Source organism: Balaenoptera ricei, chromosome 19 (genome assembly GCF_028023285.1).
Source record: "Balaenoptera ricei isolate mBalRic1 chromosome 19, mBalRic1.hap2, whole genome shotgun sequence".
Taxonomy (NCBI): Eukaryota; Metazoa; Chordata; class Mammalia; order Artiodactyla; family Balaenopteridae; genus Balaenoptera; species Balaenoptera ricei.
In genome coordinates, this window is record NC_082657.1 from 11,053,243 (window position 1) to 11,067,161 (window position 13,919).

The 13,919-nt window shown below is 38.6% G+C and overlaps 1 protein-coding gene and 1 pseudogene across 1 annotated transcript in view; one reads left to right on the top strand and one right to left on the bottom strand.

Annotated features, from left to right (window-relative positions):
• The window catches only part of LOC132353842 (uncharacterized), a 55,715-nt gene extending 41,821 nt beyond the window's left edge, over window positions 1-13,894 (bottom strand). The window contains exons 1-4 of the mRNA XM_059905342.1: window positions 13,859-13,894; window positions 12,579-12,614; window positions 12,015-12,169; window positions 793-1,253 (exon numbers count right to left, since the gene is read on the bottom strand). The gene's annotated coding sequence lies outside the window, so the exon portion shown is untranslated. The remainder of the gene's footprint in view (window positions 1-792; window positions 1,254-12,014; window positions 12,170-12,578; window positions 12,615-13,858) is intronic.
• LOC132353967 (carcinoembryonic antigen-related cell adhesion molecule 1-like) overlaps window positions 1-13,919 on the top strand; it is a 902,477-nt pseudogene that overhangs the window by 374,352 nt on the left and 514,206 nt on the right.

Here is a 13,919-nt window from a genome sequence, read left to right on the forward strand (position 1 = left end):
GTAGCAGAAATATTTCCTAATGAATAAAATACCTTCTACCACTGGAACAGAAAAGGAAGATGCTAAGTCCTGCCACGGTGGGGCTCTGCTACCAGAAGCCCTGGGCTCACTCCTCTCTTTTCTACAGCCCCCCTTTTCAGATGCCAGGGCAGGAGAAGGAAAGGAGGCTGGGAGATACGACTTTGTGGTCCTGGGAAAACTACAGCGGGTATCTGTGGGTGACCCACATTTTCTTTAAAAACGGGTCAGAAGTCGTCCAGGCACAGCCTCCTTTCCCGCAGGGATCAGAAAGAAGAGCCAGTGGCATTTCGAGGAGCTTCCACCGAAAGCGATGCTTTTCTGATTATCATATCATTAACATTAACAGCTGACACCTTGCCACACGCCTGATCTGTCCCAAACATTTCTCTTGTATAAGGCAGGTACTCGTAATATCCCTTTTTACAGAAAAGGAAACCAAGGCACAGAAAGATTAAATTCTCATCCAACCTTATGTCGCTAGGAAGTAACAGAGCGTGTGGAAAGAAGGTGCTGGGGGGAGGCGGGTTGGAAGGCAAAGAGCCCAGGAGACAAACTGCCGATTTCGGTCCGCCTACAATCCGAGGACTTGCGAACCGCCGCAAACGCAGAGAATCGGGCCAGGGGAAGGAAAACGGCTGCCCCCGCCCCTCCACCCCGCCTTCTGCCGCAGGTCGAGGCTTTTCTGCCCTGTGACCGAGGACCGAGGCCGGCTGATCCCAGGACCAGATCAGAAAAGTTAAAAGAAACCGCAGGCTCCCAAAGATCACTCACCTCCCTGAGAGAACCGAAGGCCGCAATCGCAATCTCCTGAAGCGGAAATACCTCCGACTACGCGGAGCTCCTGGACTACATTTCCCAGCATCCCCGAGAGGAACAAGAGCCGCTGCCCCGCCCCCCGGGGCGAAAGTGCCGACTCCAACATCGACGGCCTGAATCGAATTTCCCAGAATCCACGAAAGGAGCGGCTTCGTATTCTCGCCCTCCGGTATCCGAAATGCCTCCAAACACGCACAGCACTGGATTGTACTCTATTTCCCCAGCGACGCGATGAACACATCCGCGCTTTCCTGGAGCGGAAGTGCCCCAATCACAGGAAGCGTCGAGACTACACGTCCCAGAATCCTCTGTAGGGCTGAGCTTCCCGCCTGTCTGCAATTTTATTTTTGAATCAGCAGGTGGAGTCTTGGGGCGCTTGTAGAACTTGGCTTGCGTTTTCTTTTTCTCATTGTTCCCTGACAGAAATTGGAAATATAAATGGAAAAGTAAATGGAAAATAATTATAAAGGCGTGCTATGCGTGAGGTAAAAATAGAGATCGTAAAAGGGACGGGCTGAGCTATAATGAACAATCTTCTTTACTACCTGGACCTGGAGTCACCTTTGACCAAGAACCCATAAAAAGGAGGTGCAACCAATGGGAGATGAAAGAGAAGCAGCAAAATTCTCCGCTTTTCCTTTACTTTGGTTTTCTTGCATTGTTAGGGAATTGGAGAAAATATTACAGTATTTAATACCACCCTACATAATATTTCGGAAAAGTTATTCTTTGAGTTCCAATTAAGAAATCACACCATGTAATTCGTATTCCTTTTTAACGGAAATATAATTGATATATAACATTGTGTAAGTTTAAGGTATACAACATGTTGATTTGATACATTTATTTATTGCAATATGATTACCATCTTAGTGTTAGCTAACACGTCTATCACCTCACCTAATTTTCATGTCTTTTTTGTGGTCAGAATTAGGGTCTAGTCCCTTAGCAACTTTGAAGTTTATAATACAGTAGTATTGACTATAATCACTATGCTGTCCATTAGCTCTCCAGGACTTATTTATCTCCTAGTTCCAAATCTGTACCCTTAAACAACGTATCCCATTTCCCCAACCCCCAACGTGTAATATCCATCATTCTACTCTCTGTATTTATGAGTTCGCCTTAAGATTCAACATATAAGTGATATCATACAGTATCCCTTTGTCTGAATTAATCTCACTTAGCATAATCCCCTCAAGGTCCACCTACATTGTTGCAAATATCAGCGTTTCCTTCTTTCTCATGGCTGAATAAATTCCATTGTATATATGCCACAACTCCCTTATCCAGTCATCTGTTCACAAACACTCAGGTTGTTTCCATACTGTGAATAATGCTGAAATAAACATGGGAGTGCATATCCCTCTTCAAATTCCTATTTTCATTTACTTTGAATATATACCCAGAAGTAGAATTGCTGTATCATATGGTAATTCTATTTTTAATTTTTCAAGGAAACTCTATACTGTTTTCCATAATGGATACACCAATTTACATTCCCACCAACGGTGTACAAGGGTTCCCTTATCTCCACATCTTCACCAACACTTGTTATCTCTTGTCTTCCTGATGATAGTCATTCTAACAGGTGTGAGGTGATATCTTATTGAGATTTTGATTTGTATTTCCATGCTGATTAGTGATGTTGAGCATCTTTTATGTACCTGTTAGCCATTTGTATTTCTTCTCTGGAAAAATGTCTATTTAATTCTTATGCCCTTTTTAAAAACAATGGACTGTTTGGGTTTTTTGGCTATTGAGTTGTATGAGTTCTTTACATATTTTGGATGTTAACCCCTTATCTGATATATGCTTTGAAAATATTTTCTCCCATTCCATAAGTTGCCTTTTCATTTTTAAAAGTATTTCTTTTCCTGTACAGAAGCTTTTCAGTTTGATGTAGTCCCACTTGTTGATTTTTACTTTTGTTGCTTGTGCTTTTTGTGTCATATCCAAAATATAATTGCCTGGTCCAATGTCAAAGAATTTTTTCCCTGTGTTTTCTTTAGAAGTTTTATGGCATCAGGTCTTACATTTAAGTCTTTAATCCATTTCAAGATAACTTTTGTGAGTGCTTTAAGATAGAGGTCAAATTTCATTTTTCTGCATGTGGTTATCCGTTTTTTGAAGAGGCTATAATTTTCCTATTGAGTGTTCTTGACTCCCTTGTCAAGTATTAGTTGACTGTATATGCAGGGGCTTATTTCTGGGCTCTTGATTCCGTTCCATTGGTCTATGTGTCTAACTTTATGTCAGGACTACACTATTTTAATTACTATATCTTTGTAGTATAGTTTGAAATTAGGAAGTGTGATGCTTCTGGCTTTGCTCTTCTTTCTTCTGATAGCTTTGGCTATTAGGGGTCTTTTGTGGTTCCACACAAAGTTTTAGAATTTTTTTTTCTATTTCTGTGAAATATGCCATTGGAATTTTGATGGGGATTGCATTGAATCTATAGATGGCTTTGGGTAGTAGGAACATTCTAATGATATTAATTCTTCTGGTCCAAGTACACAGGATATTTTTCTGTTTATTTGTGTCTTCAATTTCTTCCATCAAAGTCTTATCATTTTCAGTATACAAGTCTTTCATCTCCTTATTTAAATTTATTCCTAAGTATTTTATTGTTTTGATGATATTGTGAATGGAATTGTTTTATTTCTTTTTTAGACACTTTGTTGTTACTGTATAAAAAAGCAACTGATTTTTGCACGTTAATTTTGTATTGTTCAACTTTACAGAATTCGTTGATCAGTTCTAACAGTTTTGGGGTGTAGTCTTTAGGATTTTCTATATGTATAAAAGCATATCATCTGCAAACAAAGGCAATTTTATTTCTTCCTCTCTGATTTGGATGCCTTTTAATTTCTTTATATTTTCTGATTGTTCTGCTGGGACTTCCAGTACTATGTTGAGTAGCAGTGGTGAGAGGGCACCCTTGTTTTGTTCCTGTTCTTAGAGGAAAAGCTTTCAACCTTTAACCATTCAGTATTATGTTAGTTCTGGGTATGATGTATATGGCTTCTATTATGTTGAGATATGTTCCATCTATACCAATTTGTTGAGAGTTTTTATCATGAAAGGATGTTGTATTGTCAAATGCTTTTTCTGCATCTCTTTAGATGGTCCTGTGATTTTTATCTTTCATACTGTTAATGTGATGTAATGTGGTACACACTGCATATTTTTACAAAATATTTATTTATTTTGGCTGTGCCAGGTCTTAGTTGTGGCACACGGGATCTTCGTTGTGGTATGCAGACCTCTTACTTGTGGCATGCATGCAGGATCTAGTTCCCTGACCAGAGATTGAACTCGGGCCCCCTGCATTGGGAGTGCAGAGTACTACCCACTGGACCACCAGGGAAGTCCCCACATTGTGTATGTTCAACCATCCTTGTATCCCAAGGAAAAATCCCATTTGGTCATAGTGTATGATCCTTTTAATATGCCGTTGAATTCAGTTTGCTGATATTTTGTTGAGAATTTTTGCATCTATGTTCATCAAGGATATTGGTCTGTAGTTTTCTTTTCTTGTAGTGTCCTTATCTGGCTTTGGTATCAGGGTATTTCTAGGCTTGTAAAATGAGTTTGGGAGTGATTCTTCCTTTTTAATTTTTGGAAGAGTTTGAGAAATATTGGTGTTCATTCTTCATTAAATGTTTGGTAGAATTCACTAGTGAAACCATCTGGTCCTGAGCTTTTCTGTGTTGGGTGGTTTTTGATTACTGGTTCCAACTCCTTACTTGTTAGCAGTCTAATTAGATTTTCTATTCCTTTCTGACTTGGTCTTTGTCGGTTGTGTTTCTAGAAATCTATCCTTTTCTTCTGGGTTATCCAATTTGTTTGCATGTAATTATTCATACTAGTCATTTATGATTCTATGTATTTCTGTGGTATCAGTTGTAAGGTCTCTGCTGTCATTTCTGATTTTATTTATTTGAGTACATTTTTTTCTTCATCTAGCAAAAGTTTATCAATTTTATTTATCTTTTAAAAACAGCTCTTAGCTTCATTGATCTTTTCTATTGTTTTTTCTAGTCTCTATTCCATTTATTTCTGCTCTTTGTTTTTTCCTTCCTTTTGCTAACTTTGGGCTTAGTTTGTTCTTCTTTTTCTAGTTTCTCCTGGTGTAAAGTTCAGTTATTTATTTGAGATCTTTTTATTTTCTTAATATAGGTGTTTATTACTAATAACTTCCCTCATAGAATTGTGTTTGCAGCATCCCTTTAGGTTTTGGCATATTGTGTTTCCATTTTCATTCATTTCAAGATATTTTCTGATTTCCTTTTTAATTTCTTCTTTGATCCAGCAGTTGTTCAAAAGTGTGCTGTTTAATTTCCACATATTTGTAGATTTTCCATCGTTCCTCCTGTTATTGATGTCTAGTTTCATACCATTGTGGTTGGAAGAGATACTTGATATAATTTCACTCATATGATTCAAGTTCAACATTTCCTTGTTGAACTATTCATTCAAACAGAAAATCAACAAGGAAATGTTGAACTTGAATCATACATTAGACCAAATGAACCCAACATACATATATAGAACATTCCACCCAACAGTAACAGAATACACATTATTCTCAAGAGCACACAGAACAGTCTCCAAGATAGATCATATAATAGGCCACAAAGTAAATCTTAGAAAATCTAAGAAGAGTGAAATCATTCATTAACAAATTATAGTAGCTATAGTTTTTTTTTTTAATTGGGTCTTTATTTTTCCCCTCAGTCTATATGTCTGAGGAGGAGACCACACACGCAGGGGTCTTTCTTTCAGTATATACATATATATTTTTTTAAACTTTTATTTTTTTAATTTTTATTTATTTATTTATTTATTGGCTGCGCCGGGTCTTTGTTGCTGCGCACAGCCTTTCTCTAGTTGCAGTGAGCGGGGGCTACATTTCATTGCAGTGTGCGGGCTTCTCTTCTCATTGCGGTGGCTTCTCTTGTTGCGGAGCACAGGCTCTAGGCACACGGGCTTCAGTAGTTGTGAGTCGCAGGCCCTAGAATGCAGGCTCAGTATTTGTGGCACAAGGGCTTAGTTGCTCCATGGCATGTGAGATCTTCCCAGACCAGGGCACGAACCTGTGTGCCCTGCATTGGCAGGCGGATTCTTAACCACTTTGCCACCAGGGAAGTCCCTATAGTTATTTTTAATACTCCTGTCCTTTAACCTTTATACTATAGTTAAGTGGTTAACACACTACCATACTACAGTACTAGAGATTCTGAATTTGTACATTTATCTTTGCCAATGTGTTGTATACTTTCATATTTTCATGTTACTAATTAGCACTGTTTCACTTCAGCTTGAAGAACTCCTTTCAGCATTTTGTGAAGCAGGTCTAGCGGTGATGAATTACCTCCATTTTTGTTTGGGAAAGTATTTCTCCTTCATTTCTGAAAGATAACATTGTCAGAGTATCCTTGGTTTGCAGCTTTTTTCTCTCAGCCTTTCACAGAGGTAAAGTGCCTCTTTATCACATCATATCAAGGATGTACAATCAACAGGATGTATCACTGTTGATGTTGACCTTGACCATCTAGATGAGGTAGGGTTTGTCAGGTTTCTCTATTATAAAATTTCTCTTTTTCCCCCTTTCCATATTGTGCTTTTTGGAAAAAAGTTACTACGCATAGCCCACACTGAGAAAATGAGGAGTTATGGTCCGCCTCCTTGAGGGCAGAGTAGCTACATAAATTATTTAGGAATATTTCATAATTTTAATGCTAGTATAAACGGTGTTTTTACTTTCAATTTCTGATTCTGTGTTTATTTCTCCTTTCAATTTTTGCTTCATGTGTCTTGGAGCTCTGTTGCTAGGTGCATACATAGGACTGATATGTCTTCTTAGTGAATAGGTCCTCTATAATTGTGTAATATCCCACTTTATCCCTAGTGATTTTCCTTGTTCTAAAGTCTAAGATTGTCTGATATTAATGTAACCACAGCAGTTATATTTTTCCTTTATTTTTTATTTTTATTTTTTAAAATTTATTTATTTATTTATTTATGGCTGTGTTGGGTCTTCATTTCTGTGCTAGGGCTTTCTCTAGTTGTGGCAAGCGGAGGCCACTCTTCATCGTGGTGCGCGGGCCTCTCACTATCGCAGCCTCTCTTGTTGCGGAGCACAGGCTCCAGACGCGCAGGCTCAGTAATTGTGGCTCACGGGCTCAGTTGCTCTGCGGCATGTGGGATCTTCCCAGACCAGGGCTTGAACCCGTGTCCCCTGCATTGGCAGGCAGATTCTCAACCACTGCGCCACCAGGGAAGCCCTATTTTTCCTTTCTAATTGTGATAAAATTTACATAACATAAAATTTACTATTTTACCCATTTTTAAGTGTACCACTCAGTAGTGTTAAGTATATTCACACTGTTGTGTAACCACAATGACCACCCATCTCCAACTTTTTCATCATCCCATACTGAAACTGTACCCATTAAACAATAACTTTCCATTTTCCCTCCCCTAACCTCTGGTAACTGCTGTTCTACTTCTGTATCAATGTATTTGACTATTCTGAGTACGTCGTGTACTTCCACATTCATATTATTAACCAGAATTCAATATTTACTTATAATAATTTTCTTTTGAGGTAAAACTTACATACAATGAAATGCACAAATCTAAAGTAAACATATACTAAGTTCTGACTAATGCATTCATTGGTATAAGCCAAATCTCTATCAGGATATAGAACATTACTACCAGCCCACAAAGTTCTCTCATGCCCTTCTAATCAATCCTCACTCCAACTCCACAGGAAGCAACTACTGCTCTCGTTTTCCACCACAGATTACTTTTGCCTGTTTTAGAACATCATAGAAATTGAATCAAAGTGCACACACTCTTTTGATTAATGTATCTTTCACTCAATATATTTTAGATTCATCCATGTTGTTGTATATATATTCTAAGTTCATTCCTTTTTACTGATGAATAGCAGCCCATTGAATGAATAAACCAGTTTGTTTATCCATTCTCTTAAGGATGGACAGCTGTGCTGTTTCCAGGTTTGGGCTATTAGAAATAAAGCAGTGATTGAGCAATCTTGTACAGATCTTTGGGAGAACATATGTTTACTTTCCACTTAAACAAATATTTGACTTGAATTGCTTGGTAAGGGTATGTCTGCATGGTAAATGTTAACAGGGTTAGTTTCATAAGAACATGCCAGACCCTTTTCCAAAATAATTGCAACATTTGACACTCCACCAAAAACATGTGAGATTTATAAATGCTCCAGACAACATTGGTGTTGTCAGTCTTTATAACTTTAGCCATTCTGGTGGGTGTGTAAGGGTATCTCATTGCAATTTTAATTTGGATTTTTCTGGTGTTTAATGAACACCTTTTATGTGTCTATTAGCAATTTGCATATTATTTGGTGCACTCTCTATTGTAATAACTCCATTTTAAAAATATATTTATTTATTTTATTTATTTATTTTTGGCTGCATCAGGTCTTTGTTGCTGCGTGCAGGCTTTCTCTAGTTGTGGCAAGCAGGGGCTACTCTTCATCACGGTGCGCAGGCTTCTCATTGCAGTGGCTTCTCTTATTGTGGAGCACAGGCTCTAGGTGTGCGGGCTTCAGTAGTTTTGGTGCACCGGCTCAGTAGTTGTGACTCGCGGGTTCCAGAGCACAGGCTCAGTAGTTGTGGCACACAGGCTTAGTTGCTCCTCGGCATGTGGGATCTTCCCAGACCAGGGCTCGAACCTGTGTCCCCTGCACTGGCAGGCAGAGTCTTAACCACTGCACCACCAGGGAAGTCCCTATCATTCTTGATACTGGTAATTTGTGTCTTCTCCTATTTTTCTTTTTTAGTCTGATGATAAGTTTGTCAACTGTATTGATCTTATCAAAGAACCAGGTTTTGGTTTCATTGATTCTCTCTGTTTTTCTTTTTCTATTTAATAAACTTCATTTTAAAACAGCTTGATTGTAATATTATTAACATACCATACAATTCACCCATTTAAAGTGTACAATAGTTTTTAATATATTTACAGAACTGTGCATCCATCACCACAATCTAACTTTAGAACATTTTCATCCCCCTCAAAGTCCCAAACTCATTAGCTATCTTCCCACCCCACCCCCCAACCACAATTCCTGACCCAAGCAACCAGTAATCTATGTACTATCTCTATAGATTTACACATTCTAGAGGTTTCATATAAATGGAATCACATAATATGTGATTTTTCTGTGATTGGCTTCTTTCACTTAGCATAATGTTTTCAAGGTTTGTCCATGTTTATAGCATGTATCAATACTTCATTTCTCTTTTAGTACTGAATAATATTCCATTGTGTGGATACACCACATCAGTTGATGCATATTTGGGTTGTCTCCACTTTGGCTATTATGAATATTGCTGAACATTTGTATCCAGAAGCCTGAATATCATACCTAATGGCAGGCAGTATAGGCACTTTATAATAGAGTATTCCCAATTCCTCCTTCTCATCCCTTATAACAATGCTGTCATTCATTTCACTTATTGGTATGCCATAATTACATTATTGTTATTATTACTTTGAATAAATATAATTTTTATATATAAATTAGATCAATAATAAGAAAAAATAAAAGATTTTATTTTGTCTTCATTTATTCCTTTACTAGTGATCTTCTTTTCTTCATGTAGATCTGAATTTCTGACCTATATCATTCTATTTCTCTATGAACAACTTCTTTTAACATTTCTTGAAGGCAGATTTACTGGCAACAAAGTCCCTCAGTTTTTGCTTGTCTGAGGAAGTCTTTATTTCTCTTTAACTTTTGAAGGATAATTTCACTGGATATAGGATTCTAGGTTGGTAGTTTTTTTCCTTCAACACCTTATTTTATTTATTTATTTATTTTGGCCACACCATGTAACATGTGGGATCTTAGTTCCCTCACCAGAGATTGAACCCAGGCCCCCTGCATTGGGAGCGCAGTCTTAACCACTGGACCACCAGGGAAGTCCCTCCTTCAACACTTTAAATACTTCATTTTCTTCTTGCATGTTTTCTGAAGTCTGATTTAATTTTTATCCTTGTATCTCCATAGGTCAGTTGCTATCTCCACCCTCTAGCTTCTTTTCCAAGAGTTTCTCCTTGTCTTTGGTATTCTGAAGCTTGAACATGGTATGTTTAGGTGTCGTTTTTGGTATTTATCCTAAGCTTTCTGGATCTGTGGTTTTGTGTCTATCATTAATTGTGGAAAATTCCTATCCACTATTAATTCAATATTTTTTCTCCTTTCTCTATCTCTTCTCTCTGTATTCTCATTTACACATGTTACACCTTTTATATTTATCCTCAAGTTTTTTTTTTAATATTCTGTTCCACTTATCTTTTTTTCATTCTTTTTCTTTACATTCCAGTTTAGAAAGTTACTACTGACTTATCTTCAAGCTCATTGATTCTTTCCTTGGCCATGTCCAGTCTACTGGTGATCCCATCAAAAGCATTCTTCATTTCTGTCACAGTGTTTTTCATTTCAAGCATTCCTGGTTTTATTATTATTTTTCTAAGTTGTGGTAAAATACACATTACACTAAATTTACCATTTTTATTTTCTATTTATTTTTTTAAGTAAATTTATTTATTTTTGGCTGTGTTGGGTCTTCATTGCTGCACGCGGGCTTTTCTCTAGTTGCAGTGAGCAGGGGCTACTCTTTGTTGCAGTACACGGGCTTCTCACTGCAGTGGCTTCTCTTGTTGCGGAGCATGGGCCCTAGGCACGCGGGCTTCAGTAGTTGTGGCTCGCGGGCTCTAGAGCACAGGCTCAGTAGTTGTGGCATGTGGGCTTAGTTGCTCCGCGGCATGGGGGATCTTCCCAGACCAGGGCTTGAACCCGTGTCCCCTGCATTGGCAGGCGGATTCTCAACCACTGTGCCACCAGGAAAGCCCTCATTTTACCATTTTTAAGTGTACAGTCCAGTAGTGCTATGTACATTCACACTGTTACGCAACCATCACCACCATCCATCTCCAGAACCCTTTTTATGTTGCAAAACTGAGAATACATCCATTAAATAATAACTTCTCATTCCTCCTTCCCACAGACCTGGAAACCACCACTCTACTTTGTGTCTCTATATATGTGACTACTCTAGGTACCTCATATAAGTGGAATCATACAGTATTCATCTTTTTCTGATGGGCTTGTTTCACTTAGTATAATGTCCTCTAGATTCATCCATGTTATAGCATGTGTCAGAATTTCCTGTTTTTAAGGCTAAATAATATAATCCATCATATGTATATGTCCCATTTTCTTTTCCTGTTCATCCATCAGTGAACACTTGGGTTGCTTCCAGTTTTTGGCTACTGTGAATAATGCGGCTATGAACATGGGTGTCTAGCATTTCCTCTGGAATCTCTCCTAGAGTCTCCATTTCTCTGCTTATATTACTCAACTGTTCTTGCAAAGTTCTCTTGTGCAAGGATTCTAAAAAATGTATGTAACCTCTGTCCTGGAATTCCACTAGGAATTTATTTAAAAGTACATATACCCTTATTTTTAGGAGATGCATACTGAAATATTTAGTATTTTATTAAAAGTGGAAGGAAATATAATTTTTAAAAATCAGTGAGGGGCTTCCCTGGTGGCACAGTGGTTAAGAATCAGCCTGCCAATGCAAGAGACATGGGTTCGAGCCCTGATCCGGGAAGATCCCACATGCCATGGAGCAACTAAGCCCGTGCACCACAACTACTGAGCCTGCACTCTAGAGCCTGCGAGCCACAACTACTGAGCCTGTGTGCCACAACTACTGAAGCCCGCGCACCTAGACCCTGTGCTCCACAACAAGAGAAGCCACCACAATGAAAAGCCTGCACACCGCAATGAAGAGTAGCCTCCACTCGCCACAACCAGAGAAAAGCCTGCGCGCAGCAACGATGACCCAACACAGCCAAAAATAAAATAAAATAAAATAAATAAATTTATTTTTTAAATAAATAAATTTATTTTTTAAATAAATAAATAAATAATCAATGTGAAGAATGGGAACACCAAAGATATAACTATTATCACTGACAATGACCACTCTCCCATTCATAGTTGCCATATTTTAACAGCAATAAGGTCTTACATAGGAAATAGTACTATAATTTTGCATTTCATTGGAATATATATATTTATAAAACAATGTATTAATTACCTATAATTTGAAGTTTGGCAAGTAGCTCTCTGGTGGACAAATTGAATGGTCTTAAGTGTGTCTTCTCTGAGTCAGTTTTCTCTTCAGAGAATGAAGTAACAATGTTGCTTGATGTAGAATTCAGGTCATGACTCCCTGGTCCTTCTTCTCTGACCCTCCAAGTGTAAATAATTAGGTTTTTAGTCCAGGGCTTTCCAAACTTATCCACTAAAAATTCCTTCACAGCACAGAAGAATGAAAGCTTACCTCTGGGAGTCTAACATGGACACAAAAGTGGCAACCCTTTGCATATACAGCATATGACTCTGAATTCTTTCTTATTTGAAAAGATATGTTGATTTGGATTCTTCTTAAAAAAAAATCTGTCTGACTGAACATAAAATATCCAAATGATTTGCCAAATAAATAGCAAATCCTTTTATCCAAATCTTAAAGCTATTGCTGCAAAAAGGTGCAACATTTCTCTTTCATTGTTGAGAAGAGTAAGGCGGCCTAGTCACTCACAAACATATACAGTCATAATATCACAGGGTTGTACATTCATATAATCAAAATCCCACATACCCATCTCGGAGTCATGTAGTTTCTCACTCAATAAGCCTGTTCACAGTGATCCACATTCACAATATCCACAGAATGCACACATAAGAAAAGCAAAAAGGTTAAATAAATTTTAAGTCATACTCACAGATAAAAACATACAATCTCATAACTAAAGTCATAATCTCACAGGCCTCAAATAGTGCATCATATTATATAATTCCACACACTGTCACAAAAGCACTCGAACTTGTTAATGTTTATTCAAGAGTCTGGGAAATAAAGTTTTATTAGGAGACTAAAATACGTTCAAACTTCCTTTCAAGCTGTCCAGAGAGCTGGGAAAGGAAATGTCCACTCTCCACTGGGGCCATGGAGCGCTCACATGAGGGAAGGTCAGAGTTCACCGCAGTTTCACCTAAGGTCAGCGGGTACAGTGCTGTTTTCACAAGTCCCACTGGGGAGTTGGGAGAGGAATAAGGCTGGATTGAAATCTGATTTGATTCGGCTAAGGTGCAGGGCAGCATTATGACCTTTGTGGGCCCCTTCTTCCAAAAAACAGAAAATAAAAATAATAGTATTTTACGATTGTTTAGGTATAGTAATAATAAATTGAGTTTCTTTGAATTAAACACTTTCTTTGAACAAAAATTAATGTTTATTTCTGATTTTAAAAGACATTTTTGTAGGCCCCTAAAAGTATTGTGGGCCCTAGGCATTTTGCCTTCTGTGTCTAACGGATGAGTCGGCCCTGCTAGTATGTGTCTTCGGCAAAAGGCAGCCAGACTCGGCCTTTTACGGAAAGAAAGGCAAGTTACTGGGAAGGAGGAATTTCGGGGTGGGGATGGAGGAGTGGGGAGGAAGTGTGCTTAACAAGTTGTATAATATCTCAAAATCTGAAACACAAACGATTTTCACATCCACACTCTACGAAACAAACCAAACAGAAACAATCCCATACATGGTTACAGACACACAATGGGTCCCACAACATCATACAGCATGAAAACGCGAACAGACCTACACATGCCCAGGCGTTCTTTCTTTAAAACAAATGCATACTTAATGCCGGCTGTGCTCCTGGCACTACTCCAGGTGATGATGCTACCTGGGCGAAGGGTGAAAGACTAAAGTCCTGTCCTCACAGCTCACACCTAGGTAACCACCGTACCCAAGAGCCCACCACCTACTCCTACTCCTCCTGCTGCACGCAGGTTTGAGGATCTGAAGCCCCCAAGCGCCTGCTCGGCCTGCTACAGTCTGGACTCATATTCCACTCCCCTTTTCCACGTACGCAGGTCTACCTGAAGCCACAGACCTCCCGCGGTCGGGTCAACCTCCGCCGCGCGCCGATAGACGCCTGCG